This window comes from Meles meles, chromosome 1, assembly GCF_922984935.1.
Source record: "Meles meles chromosome 1, mMelMel3.1 paternal haplotype, whole genome shotgun sequence".
Taxonomy (NCBI): Eukaryota; Metazoa; Chordata; class Mammalia; order Carnivora; family Mustelidae; genus Meles; species Meles meles.
The window spans coordinates 140494133-140517481 of NC_060066.1; the positions used below are offsets into that span (position 1 = coordinate 140494133).

At 41.0% G+C, this 23349-nt stretch overlaps 1 pseudogene; it reads left to right on the plus strand.

Annotated features, from left to right (window-relative positions):
• The first annotated feature begins 12190 nt into the window (after positions 1-12190).
• LOC123925173 lies at positions 12191-13622 on the plus strand (annotated as a pseudogene).
• The last annotated feature ends 9727 nt before the right edge of the window (positions 13623-23349 follow it).

Sequence of the window (23349 nt, forward strand, 5' to 3'; positions counted from 1 at the left end):
TGACAGCTATTCCTATGGAAAATCTGCTTCCTCCTGAAAAATGTGCAGACAACATTACTAGGTTATATAAAGTCTGCTGGGATGCCTTCTCAATGGTAGTTGTTCGAAGAGTACTGAAAACGAACCTACTGCTCTGTCCTGGCAGTCAGGAAAAGGCTGACATTCCTAATCGTCTTTCACTAGTTGACTGGTGCTTACAAGCAAGCCTTAAGAAAGCAGGCACCTCCTTTAACCCCATTTCTAGTTCCAAGTCAAAATGAAAAGACAATTTGTCTAGAAGTTGTTCTCTTATGCTTTCAACTGTTTTTTGTCCCCCCCCCCCCCCGCCCCCGCTCGTTGGGCAAACTACCACACTTTTTTCCAATCCAGTATGTTGTGGAAGTCAACCTTAAATCCTCTGACTCTAACACCACCAGCCTTAATTTCCGTAGATCCTCACAAAAATCTAGGGTGGAGCTTTCCTCCTAGATAGCAGGAGGAAAAATTCGTGGAGAGTTCCTGGGGAAAGGGAGAGGTTGGCCTCAGCAATGTGCTAAAATTGCAAGCACCTTGCAAGCTACCAGATACTATCTGAGGTAGCTCCCTCTCTTAAGTATCACCCCCTCCCCTGCCCGCCGACCGTGGATTTAAACGCTCTAATGAGGCAAATACGAAGGGCATAAACCTCCTGTCAGGCGCGTTGTTCTGCAAGGCTTTCTGAGCGTCTCCATCTTCTGCACCATCCCACCCTGACTTCAAGCTTACACATCCCTGAAATGCTTCCTTATTACCCAGTGGCAAGGAACTATTAGACTAGACTTTGGACTCAGGTGAATCAGGAATAAATCCCTACTCTTCCTGTGTAAATGCAAGGGAGTTACTGCTAATTTTATTTTTTTTCCCCCATCATCAGCAATATAAGGATAGTACTCTAGGATGCTGTGTGAATGAGATAACATGCTTAAAGCAGCAAAAACAATGCCAAGTGCCTTGTAAGTACACAATAAATGGTAGCTGTTATGGACTTAATCTACTCTTCATAGACCTGAAAGCAAAAGGACGAGGAATGGCAACAAGGTTTGGAAATGGGATATGAACCCTGAAAATTGAGTCTCCTGCCTCCGTCTCATCTTTAATTGCAATACTTTTGTCTGGACATGACTTTCCTTCCTTCCTTCCTTCCTTCCTTCCTTCCTTCCTTCCTTCCTTCCTTTTTAAATAGGTGTATTGGGTAGGGCTACACGTAGTCATGAGATTCACATGCACTCTGAAGTCTGAGAGGCACTAGTCTGAAAACCACTGTTATACTGCTTAGGTCATGCCTTCTTATTTTAGATCATGTACACCCAAAGTCTAGTCACTTCACCTCGGTCAACCTAACTTAAATCAACATCCACACTTATCAAGGCCTTGGAAAACCATCAGGTGAATCCACAGCCGACTCCTGAGTGCTGACCTCTGAGGGTCTCAAAGAAGCACCACAGAGGCCCTGATCTGTGGGAAAGAAGCACCAATACACCAGTGGATGGCTGAATCTGCAGATAGTACCAAACCTTATAGATGCTGTTTTTTGCCTGTATATACATACCTATAATAAAGTTTTATTTATAAATTAGACATAGTAAGAAGTCAACAGTAATAAAATAAAACAATTATAACAATATACTTTAATAAAGTTATGTAAATATGGCCTTTCTCTCAAAATATCATATTGTATGGTACTCCCCCTTCTTCCTCTTGTGATGATGTGAGGCGATAAAATACCTACATGACGAGATAAAGTGATGTGAATGACATAAGTGTTATGATGTAATGTTAGCCTTCTGACAATTTGTCAGAGGAAGGATCATCTCCTTCTGGACCACAGTTGACTGTGGGCATCTGAAACCATGGAAAAAAACCTCAGATAAGGGGAGACTGCTGTATGAGGCTTATTCCCTAACTTCAAAGTATTCACAGATCTTGAGAGACAGAATCTGGCAGCCCAAGAGTCAGAGTAAACAGTCTCGAACTAAATGTGATAGCTTTTCAGAGTAAGGAGAGGGCACTATACCTCGGTGAACTATGTATAGACCCACCATCTTGACCTTTCACTCACCCAATTCTTTAGACCAAAATTTGACATTCTCAATGGGCTTTCAAGAGTGAGTTCCCACACCAAGACTCCACACAGCTACAAGTTCATAGTGCACTGGTTGGCAGTAGGGAGCTGAAGTGGATCTTTCTGGGCGGTGTGGGGGCGTGGTAACAGATTTGGGGTAATACGGATCTGGGCTCAAGTCCTCAGTCCACTCCTTACTGACTATGTGGCCCTGACCTTCTTAATCTTTGAACCCCAGTTTCTCCGTCTGTCTATTCGAACATCAGTACCTACTTTTTTTAAGGTTCTGGTGAGACTTAGAAAGAGTACGGAAGTGGTAATTATATTGTTTTGCTGTTAGCTACAGTAAAATGCAGGCTGAGCTATAGCATTCCATGAAGGCATATTTCAAAAATCACTTTCTGTGTGAAGCTTCCATAGGCTCCAGGCAAGTGTATTTCTCCCTTCTTTGTGTTCCCCTAGCACTTACCATGATGTGGTATTATCTATCTTTTTGCATTTTTGTTTCACTACTGTACTTTTTTTTTTTTTTATCCCTATGTCAACATGTAGCACAGAGCTTGGAATTAAATGTTGAAAGAATGCATTTTTTAAATTTTCAGAAATTTTTTACTGGTTCTGATTTTCAGTATACAGTAATTTGTATTAAACGTCAGACTCTAGAATGCAAAATCCTCTAGCTCATAGAATTTATACTGACATTATGTATTATGTATATGCACGTGCTTAAACCTTGCCTTTTCAGTGCTGGGCCTGTTCTTGAAGACCAACCTGCTATGCTTGTTTTATTTTATATTTGATGTCAGTTGATCCTGCCTAGTAATAGTGAAAGTAAAATCTAAATTCTAAACCAAAACCACCAGCAGGGTTTAACCCAGCATTCTCTACCCACCCTATGCACATCTGTTCCCCAGAGCGGTTCTGAGCTTTTGTGGGAAGGTCCTGAGCTAACAGAAAGCATTGTTTTAAGTTTCAGCTCTTATAACACTGTTGCAACAATTAGCAGTTTCTGAATTAATGGCTGCCAGTTAAAATCCACCTTTACCAACAGTTTTGAAATCCTTGACTCTGTGCCATTAAAAATGCTAAGACTGGGAGAATAAAACATCCCCTAGAAAATGTCGTATGAGCAGGAAGTTGCCCAAGAGGTAATGTGGTCAAATGTGGTCTTGACCCTAAAATGACAGTTGAATGTGTGCCAGAGGAGAGGCTGTTGGTGCTGAGGATTTAAAAATAAAATACTACAAAATTATGGTCCAAATTCTTCTAAAATCAGTCTTGTTTATTTATCACCACTCCCCCAACCCTCACCCACCGCCAACACACACAGACACATAAGATTGAAGTGGTCGGCCCCACTAATCTGTGATATAGTTTGGAAATGATAATAATAAACACTTGCTAGGTACATACTGTGTGCTAGGTACTAGCTTTATACGTATTGTCTGATTTATTTACCCTTGCTATCCAGGCAGTGTTATTTCCTCCTACTGACAGAGGAAGAAACTGAGGCACATTATAAACAAGTCACTAATCAGAGGTCAGATGAGCACTGAGTAGAAGAATTAGGATTGGGCCCAGGCAAGTCCAATTTCAGAGTTCTTCTGCTTAACCACTGCTCAATCAGATGGAAAATGAATATTTTAAAATTGAATACATCAAGTATATTCGATAAGGTACTTTTCAAGGAGTTTTTGAAATGGCTTTAGTTTGTGCTTTTCCCAATAGCCTACTCACATCCCAAATGTGTCTTCGTGAGGAGATTTTTTTCAGCTTAATCTAACTGAAAAACATTTCATGACTGAAAACAAACTACTTAAGGAAAGATCATAAAGTGTCTGTGGCTTTGAGTTTAGGCAATATGAAATATACCGGTAGAGAAACTCATTCTTAAAATTATTATTCATATGGGCCAGTGATAAGTAAGTAACTTTCATGTAATACATATATGATACAAGCTTACAGTAAAAAATGAGTTCGACATTCTCAACGGTGGCTTTTATTTTTTGCACCTGAATCTAACTGTTATAATTATAATATGAAATAATACCTTTCTGCTACTATTCATGAAGCACGTGCAGCCACTGCTCGAAGAACATTACATGTGTGAACTCATTAATTAAATCTGAAATGACTAGCTGTAGCCATGCAGTGAATTATTCTGAAGGTAATGAAAAATCCTTAAGGGGTTTGGAACATCCTTATTTATTAAAACAGACAAAACACTAAGCTGTACCTCCTAAGGAAGGTAACTCAATTTCCCAGGACTCCACATTTCCAGTCTTTTAACTCCATATCTCATTATGCGTATAGAATGTACCATAGAACATCTCAGATCACAGTTTAACACTGACTTGCTTCAAATTTCAGTGACATCAGCCCTGACAAAGCACCTAATTTCAAGTCTAAGGAATTGCTTCTTCCCTTTCACTAAGAAGCTGCTTGCTCCCTGAGGCATGGCTATCGATGGCTCAAGAAACCTTACCAGGGTAGTGAAATTGAAGATGCTCTTGTTTCTCACATAAACATGACTCTCTTTGGAAAATTATCATGGGGACACCCGGGGTGACTCAGTTAATCACTCCACTCTTGATTTTGGCTCAGGTCATGATCTCAGGGTTGTGAGATCAAGCTCTGTGTCAGGCTCTGTGCTGGCTTTGGAATCTGCTTGAAATTCTCTCCCTCCCTCTCCCTCTGTTCCTCTCCCCACTTATGGGCTCTTCCTCCATTTCACTCTCTAAAATAAACAAACAAACAAACAAATAAATAAAATCTTAAAAAAAAAAGGAAAACGATCATGAAAGGTGCTTTGTATACTTAGAAAATGTTAAAAACCACGCCCAGATGATCTCTTCTTAAAGCCATCACCCATGCTGATATATGATGCATTTTCCCGAGTTCATTTATTAATTTCCTGGATTTACCCATGTTGTTTACCTCTCTGGGGAAAAAAGAAAACAAAATCAAAACAAAAAACTAAAAAAAAGCCTGGTTTTCCTTCTCAGTATCAATGGTAGTGGTCATTAATGGTCATTTTGATTGCTATTAGTGAAGAGAGCATAAATTGGGATTAATGAGACCTAGATTCCAGGTGTGGTTCTGCCATTAACTAACTCTGGGACTTGGGACAGGTCTCTTAATGTCTTTGCATCCTCAGTCTCCTTATTTGCACTGAAGGGGTTGGAATAGGTAATTTCTTAGGGCTTATTCAGTGCCAAAACTTTTCAGATCTATCTTAAAATGATACATATTTATCCTCCCTAGATTTTGGTCAGTAATGGATATAATCACCAACATTTGATCAAGGAAAGGCAAAGGCCCCCCATTGCTCTAATCCATAGGAAATCTGCCTGGAGCATGGCAGACCCATCAGGCAACATCTTCCCAAAGCACTGTTGTCATTCACCATCCATGGCCAGTGAGCTAGGGCCATTCCTCTGCTGAGGCATTTCCAGGCAGCTCTCCTTAGAACTCTCTCCTTTGAACTTCTGGAGAAATAGGGGGTCCGTGGTCAAATTCTCTTGGAAAATACTATCTCCCTTTTGGGGATTCACAATGTGTGTTAACATGCTTAGCACTCTGAGTAGTCCCGAGTTAAAAATACTTGTTTAATTTTGCTGACCCTAGCATTTCTCTAGCTTTATTTGATAATGGAGCTGTTTCCTTTGTCACAACTACCAACATTCCAGGAAGAACAAACTCTCTCAGAATAGAACATTTGAACTGTTATTCCAGAGTTGAAGACTGCAGAATCTTTGTGTGACCTTTTTTCTTTGGAAAGCACAGGAAATTATCAGCCCTATTAATTCATTTAATGAATGCTTACCAATATAAGCCCTCTGGGTAGATGTTTTCCATAGCTACTTTCCTTCCAAACATCAGCCCTAAATAGAGTGCCTTTCATCTCTAATAGGACAAAGAATACCCATTCTCACCAGTAAGTGTGGCTTTCCTCCTTTACACAGAGGAATATTTCCTTGCCTTTACATATTCTTATTAGTCCCTGGGTTCTTTGACACTTTTTAGAAACCTGAAACTGGTATAAGACAAACACAAACCTTCTGAGTACTTAAAGGGCTGGTGTGGAATAGTTTATCTATTAATGTCTTGGAAGACAGTTCTCCATCGGTTTCTAGTATTTTCACACATCTTATGAACAAGGCACTGCCCGTCTTGTAAGTAAGGCCCTTTCTTCCAGACTATAAAATTCAGGGATACTTACAGAGTGAACAGCCTTTGAATTTAAAGAAAATGTCTCCCTCTGGAGCAAAAGGCAATCAAACGTACTGTCCAGTATAATAATGTTTCTCTTCAGAGGAAGAGGCAGGCGTACTCACTCACACTTGTTATAAAACATTCACATTCCCTAAGCTCATGGTTCCTTTTCTATAGCACAACCTATTACTGTGTTGGGACCCAAGTAACTGACACAAAAATGCTAATACTCTGGCTTCTGCTTTTGCTGAGTAATGAACTTTCATCTGATCCAGGAGTTTCCTGTCTTCTATCACCATTCAAGAAACTGTGGTGCCCCCCCCCTTTTTTTTTAGCTTGCAAGGGATGAAGTCTCAGATCCTCCACAGTTCTGACAATAACTGGCTTTTCCCTCCCCCTGTGAATTGGACATTGGTAGAATAAGTTTATATCCTTAGGTGTTCTCCCTCTCCGAATCATCTCCAGTCTTGTGACTATTCTTTTCTCTGACTGCCTCTCTAGGCCTGTTGTAGCATTTATGGTTGTCTCCTTGTTTCTGATGTCCTTTCAGTAGAGGGCTATTAGAAGTGATGTGCTCTGCTGGGTGTGGTGCAAAAACAATGAATACTGTTACGCTGAAAAGAAATAAACATAAATAAGTAAAAAATGTAAAAAAAAAAAAAAAGAAGTGATGTGCTCTGATCATGGAATTTCAAAGAAAGACGCCAGGAATTCTGCTCAGCATGATAACATTTCATTAAAATGATTAGAAATTATTTTACATGTGATCTTGTTTTTCAAAAGAAATTGAAAAATTAATCCTCAATGAAAAGGAAGTACCATCTTATAGTAAAGAATGGACGTGTGGGGGCACCTGGGTGGCTCAGTGGGTTAAAGCCTCTGCCTTCAACTCAGGTCACGATTCCAGGGTCTTGGGATCGAGCCCCGCATCGGGCTCTCTGCTTGGCTGGGAGCCTGCTTCCCTTCCTCTCTCTCTGCCTGCTTCTCTGCCTACTTGTGATCTCTGTCTGTCAAATAAATAAATAAAATCTTAAAAAAAAAAAAAAAAGACCATGGGCTTTAACATCTAACAGAGCAGGGTGTAAACTCCATTTCTACAACCCAACCATAGGATTCAGTGTAAAAAAAAAAAAAAAGAATGGACGTGTGTGTGTGTGTGTGTGTGTGTGCGCGCTCGCACACAGGGCAGGGTAGGGGGAGGAGGTGTCAGGGAAACTTCCGAATTAATTGCACTGATTGCTTCCAAAAACAATATAGAAAAAGACTTGAGTTCAGATAAGATAAATTGCTTCACGTGACCAAAGGGAGGATCATTTTACCACAACATGAAAACAATCATGGCCTTATTTAGGAGACTGAAAACATCCAGATTTTCTTGAACGTCCTCAATATTCTTCAGCTTATAAAATGCTCCTGACAACAGTCTGATCTGATGTCATTTCACATTAACTGTTGAGTTCATTGGCTAAACCAGAAGTCAAAATTGTGCTTTCTATAACAACGCTTCTGATCAGCTGTTTTCAAACAGTCAGAAACTATGTTTGCAGGGACTTTATAAATTAGTTTGGAAACCCAGTCTGGAAATCGTAAGTGGTAGTCTGATAACGTGCTACAGTAATCTGAATGCCACAGATAGGGTGTAAAGTAAACTTTGTTTAATACTCTATGCTGGGGGGAGCCTGGTGGCTCAGTGGGTTAAAGCCTCTGCCTTTGGCTCAGGTCATGATCCCAGGGTCCTGGGATGGAGCCCCACATTGGGCTCTCTGCTCTGCAGGGAGCCTGCTTCCTCCTCTCTCTCTGCCTGCCTCCCTGCCTAGTTGTGATTTCTCTCTGTCAAAAAAAAAAAAAAAAAAAAAAAATACTCTATGCCGGGCACCATTTAAGCATTTCACATGTATTATTTGACTCAACCCATGTAACAATACCATAAAATAGGTACTGTCACAGTCCCCATTTCACAGATGGAAAGGATGGGACACAGATGGGTAATGTCATTTGCCTAAGGTCACGCGGCTAGTAAGTGGCAGAGCCAAAAACAGAATCCAGGCAACCTGACTCCAAAGCCTATACTCTTACGATTCCCTTTTTACTTTATAACATCACTATGTTTTAAACTGCTGGAAAAGTGATTTTTTCCCCCTTTAGAATGCTTAAGAGAAATCAACATCAATTTTCTTACTTCTTCTGATTTTTATCTCTAGATTATTATCTTCTCAGATATAATGTTTGATTTTTCTATGAGGAATATACCTTAGGACCACTAAGGGTGAATTATGTCTGTCATCAGCTCATGTGGACAGAGAAAGAAGATACTATGTGGACCACTTGAGTGGGGAGACACTCCAGTTAAGCCACCTTGAAATCTTCTGTGTATGATTTTGATTTATCTTGAATTCCTAACGTGAAAAATCTTTTAGCAATCTAAAAGACTATAGATTTAATAATCTAAAAGAGAATTTTCTCTTTAAGTCTGTATTGAGAGAAGAAGAAAAAAGCAACAATGTATTAAAGGTTATCAGTTCTTTACTTGAGCAAGCTTTACTCTTTCATGATCAGGAGTGGTAGGTAATACCAAATCAACCACAACTGCCACAGTCCCCAGATGGGCACATTGTGACTCTGTCTAGACCAGCAATCGCATCACAATGCTTTTCCTCAAATCAGACTCGCCCCTTATCCCCTCCAATCTCCCAAGGAGCATGGAGGTGGGAGGACTAGGGGACTTTGGCATGCTTGAAGGAGAAAGGAATTTTCAAAATCTTGGAGGACTGCTCCTTAGAATGGTGAGGACAGTCTTTATAGATTGCTGCCCAGCCTCTGAAATACCAAAATATTTCTGAAACCTAGTGATAGCAAAGTTAGGCAGAACTTTCTGCACGATTAGATCTGTTCAGTGTTCTGAAGACAACCGGCATGGTACAAATTTCAAATGTGAGAGGGAGATGCACTTCTGTGCCCCCTGCCAACATTTTCAGAGGAAAATGAGGGAGTCAGCATGGTCTTTGCAGAACAACTTTTTTGGAGATTTTCCCCTCTTCCTGTCAAGGCCTTGAAAAGCCAAGAGTTGAGTGGAGATTCCTGCCTGTCCGCTTCTGATATATAGAGTGAAGCTAGAAGTTCAAGAGAAGCACAGATGAATCCATCTTCCAACCTTTCTGGGACCCCAAGCAGCTGCACAGAAGTATTGTAACTCCTTAACTAAAAGGATTTGGATTTATCTTGATTTTAACTAGCACTGATTTAAAAAAACAAAACAAACAAACAAAAAAACCAAACACACACAAAAAACCAAACAAACAAAAAACCCATATAACTGAATTCTTACAAACCCATTTTTTTTTTTTGGCAAAATCAAGTTCCCAAATGTTACAGTTGGATTACTCTGAGGGAACCCCGCCATCAAATTTGCATGTGCCTTCAGTGGGCTTCACAGCTCTTCACCATCTCCTTGATTTTGTATGTATCTTTACTCCCCCTTCTAATTTCTCTCACTTTTCTTCTCTCCTCTTTCTCCTCCCCTCCAAACTGTATTGGTCTTTAAATGCCTTATCCAAATCCTAGCTTTGTGAAGTGTTTCTAACACTTTATTTTCTGAAAACTCTTATAGTAATTTATCATTTTTTTTAGCTTCCACAGCTGTGAAAACTTAGATAAGTTGCTTAGCTTCTCTGAGCCTCAGTTTCTCCATAGATAAATGGGGATAATTACAGTACTTTGTAGTGTGTTGAGAGGATGAGGTGATTTAATATGTGCGCCTGATCATAAATATGCAATGTGTCAATTTTTATTAATATTCAACAGTTAATTATATCTTCTCTTTCTTGACACTTTATATTTTTTTTCGTTTCCCACATTGAGGTTCAAAACTTATTTGTTGACTTAATTATTTAAACATTGCATCAAAGGGGGAGTATTTCCTTCACATTTTTAAAAAAATAAATTCACATTAAAAAAATTTTAAAAAATAAATTATATTTAAAAATAAATAAAAAATAAATTAATTAAAAAAATAAAAAATTACTTAAAACAATAAATCGCATATTTAAAAAATTTTAAAAAGAAAATAAAAAATAAATAAATTGCTCTGTTGAGCAGCGTCTGACTCTTGATCTCAGCTCAGTTCTCTGAGGGTTGTGAGTTCAAGCCCCATGTTGAGCTTTATGTTGGGTGTGGAGTCTACTTAAAAAGAAAATTGGGGCGCCTGGGTGGCTCAGTGGGTTAAAGCCTCTGCCTTCAGCTCAGGTCATGATCCCAGGGTCCTGGGATCGAGCCCCGCAGGGTCCTGGGATGGAGCCCCGCATCAGGCTTTCTGCTCAGAGGAGAGCCTGCTTCCCCCCCACCCCTCTCTGCCTGCCTCTCTGCCTACTTGTGATCTCTGTCTGTCAAATAAATTTAAAAAAAATCTTAAAAAAAATTATGAACTGATAAACATGAAGAACTGTGAGTTGCCAGTTTTCTTAAAAGCCAAAATCTTGAAGCTTGATATATAAATTTTTTAAAAAAGTAAACATAATAAAGTATATTTTTTATACTTTTGTTTCTATTTCAACATATCACCCATGATACAGAAAATAATCATTAGTTCTCGTCCCCCAATCGAAACCCATGAAATTATTTTTTTGAGAAATTCTTGTGTAAAATATGTTGCAGAACTTCTGTGAATATAAGTGATTCAGTGTCTTTTGTTAATGTTATGGAAAAAAAGAGTATTCATTGAACATTTTGAAATATTGCTTTTATTGTTTACCGAAATCTGCATGTAGGAAGAAATAGCCAGTTTTAACATATCAATGTTACAGGTTCTTGTTGTACCTGATTTCCACAGGGGTGCATTCCAACATTCCCCCAGCTGCTTCAGGAATTTGTGATCTGCAGGAGGAGGGAAGGCCTTGCGCTCCAAAGAGAACACATTTCAAAAGTCCGTTTGAAGGGTAAAAACTGACCATGTTAATTTTAAAACAGAAATAGTTCAGCCATTTGAAGACAAGAGGAGTCAACATTTTTGTTCAGAAGAATAATGGAAATACGGCATTAAAAACCAGGACAGAGGTGCTGAAGGTTGCTCAGGAGCTAAAATATTAAGATCTTTTCTGCTAGTTGAATTTTCAAAGTTTAGAACACAGAGCTCTGTGAGTCACAAAGGAGCTAGTTAATCAGTATTACTTGGATTTCTTTAGACAGTAGTTTAACCCTTCAACTAGTATTCTCTAGTCTTCACATAGTAGTTAGTAATGGAGACAAAACTTTGAATTGGGGAGTGAACTGGTGGGGAGACGAGATTGGCTGGGGCAGTTTCCACATTCTGCCCTCTTGCAACAAGGATTTGCTTTTGGCTCGACTGGTCTGAGGTACCCAGATGGAGTTATCTGAGAAGGGGAAAACTTGTTCCAGGTGGAACAGGAAATGCAATGGCTGAGGGCAGGCACCAGGGACCAGAGATTGGGTTTCAAGTCAAGATCCTGGACTCCTCTGGTCAAGATAAAGAGCTCTGTGCATGTTAAAAGTGAAAATGGCATAATCTGTGTTAACATCCCACAGTTTGAAGGCATGATAATGAGGGAACACACATGGATTTGTGGCACATGGAAAATGTGTGCACAGGAAAAGGAGACCTATGATTTTCTTTTCTTTTCTTTTCTTTTTTTTTAGATTTTATTTATTTATTTGACAGAGAGAGAGATCACAAGTAGGCAGAGAGGCAGGCAGAGAAAGAGGCAGAGAGAGAGGAGGAAGCAGGCTCCCTGTGGAGCAGAGAGCCCGATGCGGGGCTCGATCCCAGGACCCTGAGATCATGACCCGAGCCGAAGGCAGCGGCTTAATCCACTGAGCCACCCAGGTGCCCCAGGAGACCTATGATTTTCTAAACGTATAGGACATTCATTCTTTACCACCAAGATGGATACATTCTGCTTGGTTATCAAATCTGAAAATTTCTAAGGAGAAGACTGTGTTCCTGGAGTCCCATCAGAGCCCTTGGGGATATCGAAACACATTCTACCATGGCCATGATTGACCCTGCGTTGTGGTCCTGGCCTTTGCATATCACTGGAGGAAGTGTGATTTTATTTCATCATGTTGATGAGTTATAAATTATAAAATTCTTTTTAATTACTCCCATGCTATGTTTATGGGTCCTGGGTTTGTCACTTTGGGGGTGGAAACCAGAAAATCTCAGGATAGTAAAGCCCACCAAGCATATAAGGCACTATGATCGCGTCACTGCAGAAGGTCTAACAGGTGTGTGATAAAGATGTACCATTGGTCTCCTCGGATGAACAACTGCTATGGTTCCCCAAACCATGCTTCCTCCACACTGTTTCTCCTTGAGCACCCCTGGGTTGTATTCATGCTGCCTTCATTTTTGTTATGACTATGTTTACACAGCTTTATAGTTGGCTCTTCTTTAGGAGAAATATGCTGAACATTGATATGAATGCAGCTTGGAGAGATTCTCTCCAAGGATTCTCTCCAATTATTCCCTTCGAGTTAGTAGCATTTGCGGTCACCTTGTTTGCCTTGGGATTAGCTTTAGGAACAACCATTGCTGTTGGGATGTTATTTTCTAACCAGATGAAAACAATTTTCACAAACAAAACTTCCGTTGAATCCTAGGTTGAAGAAAAGGCTAAAGATCGAATTCAATATTATCAACTAGATGAGGTTTTACCTTATGATATGGAAGTAGATGGAAGAACTTTAAATGGGTATTTACATGGTCAGTGTCCCTGAAGGAGGTGGGCTAGAATGGCCAATTACAGAAGGCTGTCACCAGTAGAACTTCACCGTAGAACAATTGAGACAAAAAACAGATAAAAGAGTCAGAATTGGGGGAGCCTGGGTGGCTCAGCCGGTTAAGCATCAGACCTGTGATTTCCACTCAGGTCATGATCTCAGGGTCATGAGATTGAGACCCAGGTTGGGCTCTGCATAGGGTGTGGAAGCTGATTAAGATTCTTTCTCCTTCCCCGCTCCCCACCATGGACTCCAAGGGGGGAAAAAAAAAAGGAAGAAGAAGAAGCATTCAATATAAAGCAACAGAAGATTCTGGTGGTACTTGCTATCCTTTGACTAAAGGAATCAAAAGGAGTGAAAACCTTCTTCACAAGCCCCTTTACTGAGGAGCTTCAAATAAAGATATAGAAAAGGGAATTCTTTTCAGCCACGAGATAGTTATGATACTGATTGCTTAGAGGTAGAATTCTTGATGATTCCTTTGATAGAAGGTGTTTCAAGAATGAGAGTCTGCTTTTCTAGAAAGTGTGTGGAGAAGTAGCTGTGTGATGCTGAAATAGATCAAGCCCCAGAGAGCGAGAAGAAAAGTAGATAGCACACAGTTAAAGTAAAATTGTTCTTTAAGCCCTCTCCATTACACAAAAATTATACAATTACTAAAGAATTATGCAATGAGCCTACTCTGATCAAGGTGTGTTTTTTTTTCCTCAAAGGTGCCCTAGTGCCATGATCTAAATATTTTTATTACCATTTTGAAATGGGAGAAGCCATTCTGCTTATGCCTTTGATTTCCTGCTCCTCTTTGCCACTCTTCCTCACCCCAAAAGGAAAACACATTACAAAACGTAAGTCCGTTGCATTGTCCCTGGGATTATTTTTATGTGATTGCACACTATGGACAACACCTGCAGATATAGTGATGCTTTTACCCGTTTCCCCAGCTGACATTTCTTATGTACTATTCTAAATACTACAGAACTTAGTATGTTAGTTTCAACATAAGCTTTAATTTTATTACCTGTCCTTTAATAATGCAGATTTTTATCAAATCTAATAAAGATGGATGGCTGTTCTATAGAAACAAAAACAAAAAAAGATTGCGAGTTGAAATCTTCCTTCAAAACCTCTCTCAAATGCCTCCAAAATTTTCCGTTTCCACTTGTACCCCCCTAGGTTAGCTCTCATCGATTTATGGGTACACGGGGGCTACTGGCTCCTTCCTAGTCTCTTGTCTTCACTGCATGCAGACCACCCTCCATGCAATCATCTATCTTCCAAAAGTATAGCTCTCAGCATGTATATTATGAACAGCCCATAGTAGCTGCTCAGTAAATCACTTGCTTTAAGTGATTCCACACTACCCAAAGGAAAAAGCTTAAACCCAAAGCCCTAATGTTTTACAAATAATAATAAGAGGCTATGATATAATAAAGAATATATTTGGCCTTTGCCCCTGGTTCCTGATAAAAGAGCTCCTAAAACTCTTGGAATTTCCGGAATGATAGAAGTGTCTTTGTTAAGCTAATGAGATGACTCATCAGCCTGGGCCTTCAGATAGCTTCAGGATGGGGGTTGGACATCAGAAAGGCCAGCCATGTGATTAGAGTGTTACAGTTTTGGCCCAGCCTCACATGGGGTGAGGGAAAGTTGTAGGGACAGGGAGTTGGAGAGGGGATGAGTTTGAGATCAGTCATGTCTTCATAATGAAACCCTAATAAAAACTCTGACATCAAGGCTCATTGGAGCTTCCCAGTTGGTGAACTCGCAGAAGTGCCTGGAGGGTGACACATTCTCTCTCAGTCCATGGGGAGAGGGCACGTAAGCTGAGTTCTGTCCTAGGCTCTCCTCGTTTGGCTCTTCTTGAGTTGTAACCTTTCTAATACAACTGTAGTAAGTATAGCATTTTCTTGAGTTCTAGGAGTCATTCTGGTGAATTATCAAACCTGAAGGAGTCATGGAACCCTCACATTGGGCAGTTGGGCAGAAGTTTGGTGACCCGGGGACTCCCTGAAACTTGTGACTATCATCTAATGGGCGGGCAGTCCTGGGGAGGGCTCTGCCTTGAACTTGTGGAGTCTGCACCAACTCCAGTTAGTCAGTGTCAGAACTGGGTTGGGTAGAAACAAAATCCAGTATTAAGTAGCTATTACTGGAATCTACAGAAATAGACTATGTCACCAGAGCATGACTTTGGATATCATAGCTGTAATGGAAAGATTGATTTACTAAAAGACTCCTGGGACCACAGAATGATAATACCACTTCCTGTGCTCTGGCTTAAGCAGAACCCGTAAGTTAGGTTGGCCTCATGCTAAGGAACCATGCCTGTGAGTCATTTGAAGAAAGAAGAATCAAAATGTTTTGACTAGCCTAGGGGAAGGCATTTGAAATGCATTATGATCTATGGTCTTGATTCCCTGGGGTGGGTCCTACCGATGGCTTATTTTGACAAAGACAACATAAGTGTCCTTTTCCACTTAGTTTCTCTGAGGAACATTCCACTTTGGCAAGACAACTGAGCCTGGCTGACAAGTTATAAGTCAGTGGGTATGTTCTGTGTGAAGATCTGGAGTCCTCTGGGCTGTCTACATCCTAGTAGCACTTCTGAGGAGAATCGAGCTGCTGGTGCTGGTGACAGTGGTTATGGCGACAGTGGTTATGGCAAGAGAGAGACCACTGTCTATTTGTTGCTCGCCAAGGTATCTGTTTCCAATTTTGGCAGTAAAACATGGCGGCAGAGGGAAAGAAAAGAGAAGGTCCAATGCACTGTACCCCTCTTGCCTACCAGATTCCATATGAATGCTTTGACTCGAGTTAACTGATTTTATCCTCATAACCTCCCTGGGGAGGAGGAGGAGGTTTGATCATCCCACCTCAGAGAGACCAAAACTGTGTCTGTGAGTTTCTGGAGGTCTACCAGCTCATAAATTAGAGAAGAAGCAGGAGAATTCAGCGCTGTCTGAATTCAAATCTAACCCCCCCATTCTCTGTTATAGATGATGTGTCAGCTTTGGGCCGCACCCTGGCAGGCTCGACTTACACTCTGGGTGAAGAAAGGAGAGAAATGTTACCTTTTCCATTTCAGCTTAGTCTAGAGTATGCTCCTGAACCAATTTCCCCCAGACAAGCCAGAGATCGCCACTGGCAAAACAATACTGAAATCTTTTGCAGTCTTTTCTCTCAGCATTCTCTCACTGAGGTAAATTGGTGCTATTTCTGGGCAGGCAGGAACGAGTCCTCCTCACAGCCTCCTGGAGACATTGCTGGCACAGCCTCCCAGGGCATACTTGGCCGTGTTTCCAGAGTGCTCCCCCCATTCCCCTGAATTAGCTCCATCTACTTGCAAGTAGCCAACACTGACTCTTCCAGCAAGAATCCTTGATGGTGCATCCCTCTGACTGCCAGAAGATTCTCTAGAAGGCTTGAAACATGCTGAAACCACCCTGGGAGGTTGAGGTTAGAGGACCTACATTATCAAGAGTCTATGAATCATTAGCAGGTGCCTTTGTAGTGTGGTTGGCCAGGCCCTGACACTTGGGGGCCTGGAGTGTAGCACCAGATCCTGGTAGTGGACGCTCAAAGGACACTTTGAGACACACAAGACATGCTGACCTTCTCGGTGTTACTTGGCCACCAGCACAGCAGCAGCCTAGGACAGTGTCTTGCCTGTCCAAAATTTTGAACAGCCCTGGGGGCTGGAGCCTGGGCTGCAGGCAGAGGGTCACCACTCACCAGAGAACTAACACCTTGAACTGAACAAGTTCTCCCTCCCATTTCCTAAGGTTTCCCAGCAGTTGATTTCCCATGGAAACAAGCAGAAATCTGTTTTAGTCATCTGGCATTTTTTTAGTTCCCTAATTTGTATGAGAACCTGGAGATATCGACATATGGTACATTCATTACCCCAGAAAGCTACAGCTGAAAGAAAAATAGTTAAAGCCACTCTTAAAACTGGAAAGCTTCGGCATATGCCTTCAAATGACTTTCTCTAATCTCAGAGATTGTCCAAAATGCTTCCAAAATCATTGTTTCTATTGCAGCTCCGTGCTTCCAGCAAGATACACATTTGAACCTTGGTGTGTGCCTCTCCCCCAGAGCAGCTGCCCCCTTTACCTGCTGACCCAGATGGAGAGAGTGGAAGGTGCCCCAGAAGAGTCCCCAGTGCGACCCTTGCACTCACGAGTCCTGTGACCTTGGGCTAAAACAGAGCTCGCGGGCCTCATTTTCCTCATCATGAAAATGTCATTCAGTCACCTACCAAATATTTACTGAACATCTATTTCGTGGCAGGCACTGTTCTAAGCACTGGGAAGGAAACAATGAATAAAATAGCATCCCCAGCTTTGTGCAGTTTAAATTCCTTTGTGGGGGAGAGACGCAAATGAGTAAAAGCCATAATACATTAGCTGGCAATAGGGGTCATGGATTAACACAGAACAGGGCAAGGGAGTATTTGTGCAGGATGATTGCAAATGAGAAATACACTGAGGTAGGAAGTCCTCCTGAGAGAGGAGGACGCTGACGAGAGACTGGAAGCAGGTATGAGGTGCACCGGGTGGAAGGCAGAGGAAGAGCATTTTGCGGGAGAGGCCCTGAAGTCGGGGACCACCTCTGTTTCTGAGAAATGGCAAGAAGTCAGAAATCGCTAGAATCTGTGAGCGTGGGGTTTCAGAGGCCACCGACGAGGGGTTCCTGCGGTTGCTCTCAGAGGGTTCTGAGCAGGGGAGCTATGCTCTAAGTTGTGTCAAGGTAACTGTGGCTGTCCCTCTTCAGTGACGGAGTCGGGCTGCCATCACCACAATGAAGGGAGGCCCCACGATGGGCGGGACCGGGGACTTGGCATCTGGTGGTGAGGAGCACTTGAACTGTAGCCTATATGTTATTTCGAAGGTAGAGCTGCTGGGGCTGCCAGAGGGGAGAGGGTGGGAAAGAAATAAGGGAGGGAAGGCCAACTCCATGGTTTTTAGCCTGGTTACCGGAAGAATGAAATGTTCATTTTCTGCAACTGACCATAGTTTAGGGGGACAGGTGGGGAGGCATGGCACATCTGGAATTCAGCTGGGGGCATGGGAAGTGAGAATGGCCAATTGGTCATCCAAATGGATACAATGAAAACACGTTGCTCAACAAACAGTAAAACTTAACCAAATGGATTAGATCTAGAAGAATGACTGCTTTTGTCTTCAAGAAAAAAAAAAAAAAAAAGAGCAACCTCTTCTCACTGTGTGGTGAGAAGCCAAGATGCCTGAGAAGTAAGTCGTTTTGAGAAATGAAGCTTCTGTGCTTTCCTAGCAGGGTCACTATTATCATTATCTCCTTGCAGTTAATTATCTAAAGGGATTCCAAAGTTCACAAATTTAAAGGTAAAGGAAGCTCTCGTCATGGGTACATACAATAAAGAAAGCACACATCCAGGGTGCCTGCGTGACTCAGTGGGTTAAATGTCTGACTCATGATTTTAGCTCAGGTCATGATCTCAGGGTGTGAGATCAAGCCCCACATCAGGCTCTGTGCTGGGCATGGAGCCTGCTTGAGAGTCTCTCTTTCCCATGTCCTCTGTCCTTCCCTCTCTCTCTAATAAAAAGAGAGAGAGAGAGAGAAAGCACCCATCCACTCACCCATTCATTTGGTTTCTTTATGAAAGTTACATGGTGCTATATAGTCTGAATGTTTGTATCCCCACTCCCCCTCCCTCCACACACACCCTGGCCTAACGGATATGTTGAAATCCTAACTCCCAATGTGATGGTATTAGGAAGTACAGCCTCTGGAAGTTGGTTAAGTCATAAGGGGGGAGCCCTCATACATGGGATTGTGCCCTTATAAAAGAGCTCCTACAAAAGAACTTACCAAACTCAACACCTAAAGAACAAATAATCCAGTCAGGAAATGGGCAGAGGACACGAACAGACATTTCTGCAAAGAAGACATCCAAATGGCCAACAGACACATGAAAAAGTACTCAATATCACTCGGCATCAGGGAAATACAAATCAAATCCACAATAAGATACCACCTCACACCAGTCAGAATGACTAAAATTAACAAGTCAGGAAATGAGAGATGCTGGTGAGGATGCGGAGAAAGGGGGAACCCTCCTACACTGTTGGTGGGAATGCAAGCTGGTGCAGCTACTCTGGAAAATAGTACGAAGGTTTCTCAGAAAGTTAAAAATAGAGCTACCCTATAAACCAGCAATTGCACTACTGGGTATTTACCCTAAAGATACAAATGTAGTGATCCAAAGGGGCCTGTGCACCCCAATGTTTATAGCAGCAATGTCCACAATGGCCAAACTATGGAAAGAACCTAGATGTCCATCTACAGATGAATAGATAAAGAAGATGTGGTGTATGTATACAACGGAATATTATGCAGCCATCAAAAAATGAAATCCTAAAAAAAAATGAAATCTTGCCATTCACAACGACATGGATGGAACTAGAGGGTATTATGCTAAGTGAAATAAGTCAATCAGAGAAAGATGATTATCATATGATTTCACTGATATGAGGAATTTGAGAAACAAGACAGAGGATCATAGGGAAAGGGAGGGAAAAATGAAATAAGATGAAACCAGAGAGGGAGAAAAACCATAAGGGACTTTTAATCTCAGGAAACAAATGGAGGGTTGCTGGAGGAGAGGGGGTTGAGAGGGATGGGGAAGCTGAGTGATGGATATTGGGGAGGGTATGTGCTATGGTGAGTGCTGCGAATTGTGCAAGACTGATGAATCACAGACCTGTACCCTTGAAACAAATAATACGAGTTAATAAAAAATATATTTTTAATAAATAAATAAACACACACACACACACACACACATATATATATTTTAAAGATCTTATTTATTTATTTGACAGACAGAGATCACAAGTAGGCAGAGCAGCTGGCAGAGAGAGAGGGGGAAGCAGGCTCCCTGCTGAGCAGAGAGCCCAATGTGGGGCTCGATCCCAGGACTCTGGGATCACGACCTGAGCCGAAGGCAGAGGCTTTAACCCACTGAGCCACCCAGGTGCCCCTATTTTTTTTTCTTTAAAAAGAGCTCCCACAATGGAACTAGAGCGTATCATGCTTAGTGAAATAAGTCAATCGGAGAAAGACAACTATCATATGATCTCTCTGATATGAGGACATGGAGAAGCAACATGGGGGGGTAGGGGGATAGGAGAAGAATAAATGAAACAAGATGGGATTGGGAGGGAGACAAACCATAAATGACTCTTAATCTCACAAAACAAACTGGGGGTTGCTGGGGGGAGGTGGGATTGGGAGAGGGGGAGGGGGCTATGGACATTGGGGAGGGTAAGTGCTATCGTGAGTGCTGTGAAGTGTGTAAACCTGGCGATTCACAGACCTGTACCCCTGGGGATAAAAATACATTATATGTTTATTAAAAAAAAAAATTTGGAAGGGGAGGCGAACCATAAGAGACTATGGACTCTGAAAAACAACCTGAGGGTTTTGAAGGGTCAGGGCTGGGAGGTTGGGGGAACAGGTGGTGGGTAATGGGGAGGGCACGTTTTGCATGGAGCACTGGGTGTTGTGCAAAAAGAATGAATACTGTTACGCTGAAAAAATAAATAAAATGGGGAAAAAAAAAAAAAGAGCTCCCACAGAGCTTCCTGCACCTTCCTCCTTGTGAGGACACAGCCAGAAGTCAGCAGTCTGCAATCCAGGAGAGGACCCTCAATTGAACCCAACCATGCAGCACCAGATGTTAAGTTTCCCAGCCTCCAGAACTATGAAAAATAAATGTTGCGTAGAAGCTACCCAGGCTGTGGGATTTTGTTATAGTATACCAAATGATGAAGGCATACAGGCCAGAGTTGGAAGGAGGGTATTTATGACTAAGAATGTAGAGAAGACCATGATACCTATGCTCATCTCAGTTTGAACAAACTTTCTGGCCCCCAAATAGAGAAGACTGGGAAGCTGGAGTCAAGCTGTATAGTGAAAATCATAATTATAATATCTCGTTTGCAAGGTTGCCCAAGGCCTGGGTCATAGCAGGACTCAATGAATCTTAGTTCACTTCTTCTTAAGGACAAGAACCCTGTGTTATTAGTCTTTGTACTCTTAGCTGGTACATAACAAATGCACTTATTTCCAGATATGAATATAGTCACTTTATATATTAATACATTTATATTTTTATATTATATACTAATTATATATATATGTATATATATATATATACACACATATATATATATAAATGTTTCTAAGGTCCTAGGGACTTAAGGATCAGGTAGAGGCAAAGTTGAGACTTCATTTTAGAGCAGTGCTACCAAGGAGAAATATTGCAAACTACATAGATAATTTTATGATTTCTAGTATACACGTTTAAAACAACAAGTAATAAAATTGATTTTTGACATTATTAAACCTGAAGTATTATCCTTTCAACATGTAATCCATATAAAAATATCAATATACGTTACTCTGTTTTTAACTAATTCTTTGAAATCCAGTGTGTATATTATACCTACAGAACATCTAAATTAAAACTAGCCACATTTCAAGAACTTAATAGCTACACATGGCTAGGGACTATCACACTGGAGAGCACGTTCCTGATGGCAATAGGCAGGTTTGGGGGTTTTTTTTCGTCTTGCTTTATATTTTTTGAGCCTGACATTCAACTCTGGAAACCTGGTGTATTTTCAGTCAGTCAGGCTCAGATATTACTTGTTCCTTTGTTTTAAATAGTGAGTAGCTATGTGGTCACAATTTTTATACACATTGGAAACAGAGGATATCAGACTGTATTTACGCACTAACCACTAGAAGTGGAAAATTGCCCTGCAGGTCTCCTGTTTCACCTGTTCTTTTCTCTCACAGGTAGAACCAAAACAAACAAACAAACAAACAAAGAAACCATGAAGGAAAGATCTAAGAGCAAAATTTCTGCTTGTGTGGATTGTCATCCTGATGCTGCACTTGAAAATGTTATCTTCCGGGGCATCTGGGTGGCTCAGTCGTTAAGCATCTGCCTTCGGCTCAGGTCCTGATCCTAGGGTCCTGGGATAGAGTCCCACAGCAGGCTCCCTGCTCAGTGGGAAGTCTGCTTCTTTCTCTGCCCATCCCAGCTCATGCTCTCTCTTACTCATTCTCTGTCTCAAATAACTAAATAAAATCTTAAAAAAAATAAAAATAAAGCGTTATTTTCCTCTGATTTTATGTTAAAAATCTCTATGGTGAAAAAGCATTAAAATGGTGGTGAGGGAGGGGGAACAAATAACTTGGAATTGGTTGCAGGAAGTCTTCTGAGAGATGGCACTCAGAGGAAATAAAAACAAGGGGAAAACTATCTTGAAAAACGTAGAGCTCTTAGTCACTGAATACATGGGACTTTAACTTACATTTCAGTTCATCAAAATAACTTCATGTACTTTTGCAGACTCAATCATATCTCTAACTTACAAAATTCCTCCCTGAACTCCAGATTCTTAGTGTTAGTGCTTAATGGAGATAGTTACTGAAAGCAATACTGTTCTAAGCATTTTAAATACTGTTCTAATGGAGTGCCTGGGTGGCTCAGTGGGTTAAAGCCTCTGCCTTTCGCTCAGGTCATGATCCCAGGGTCCTGGGATCGAGCCCTGCATCGGGCTCCCTGCTTGGCAGGGAGCCTGCTTCCTCCTCTTTCTCTCTCTGCCTGCCTCTCTCCTTACTTGTGATCTCTATCTGTCAAATAAATAAAATAAATAAAATCTTTAAAAAAAATAAATACTGTTCTAAGCACTTTTAATGTTCTAAGCACATTAATGCATTAAATCACTTTAATCTTTGCAATGGTCCTATGCTCCTTATAATAAACCTGTAACAGGTTTGAATCTCAGCTCTGTCACTTGCTAGTTAGGAAACTTTCTGAGATTCCATTTTCTAATATATAACAACTTACCTCATAAGGTTGTAGTGAAAATTAACTTGAAATGTGTGAAATGTACATAGAACAGTGCTTGACACATAATAGGATCTCCATAAACATTACTGCTGTTATTGGTGGCAAATGGTTACTTTACAAATCTTAAGGAAAGAGGTTACAAATATTCTATGACAAGGAGGCCACAGGATTAGAATCTCTTTTTTGGCTATTAATAGGCTATTAATAGACAGTGGTTTTCAGCTTCAAGAGCCACAATTTCCCTTGTCGATATTATTAGAAAGCTTTAGGGGATATACTCTAAGACATGGGAGAATTATTTCTAGATTATGTAACTCAAGAACTCATTTCAACATCATTGACTTTTTTTTTTTAAGATTTTATCTATTTTTATTTTTTAAAAGATTTATTTATTTATTTGAGAGAGAAAGAGTAC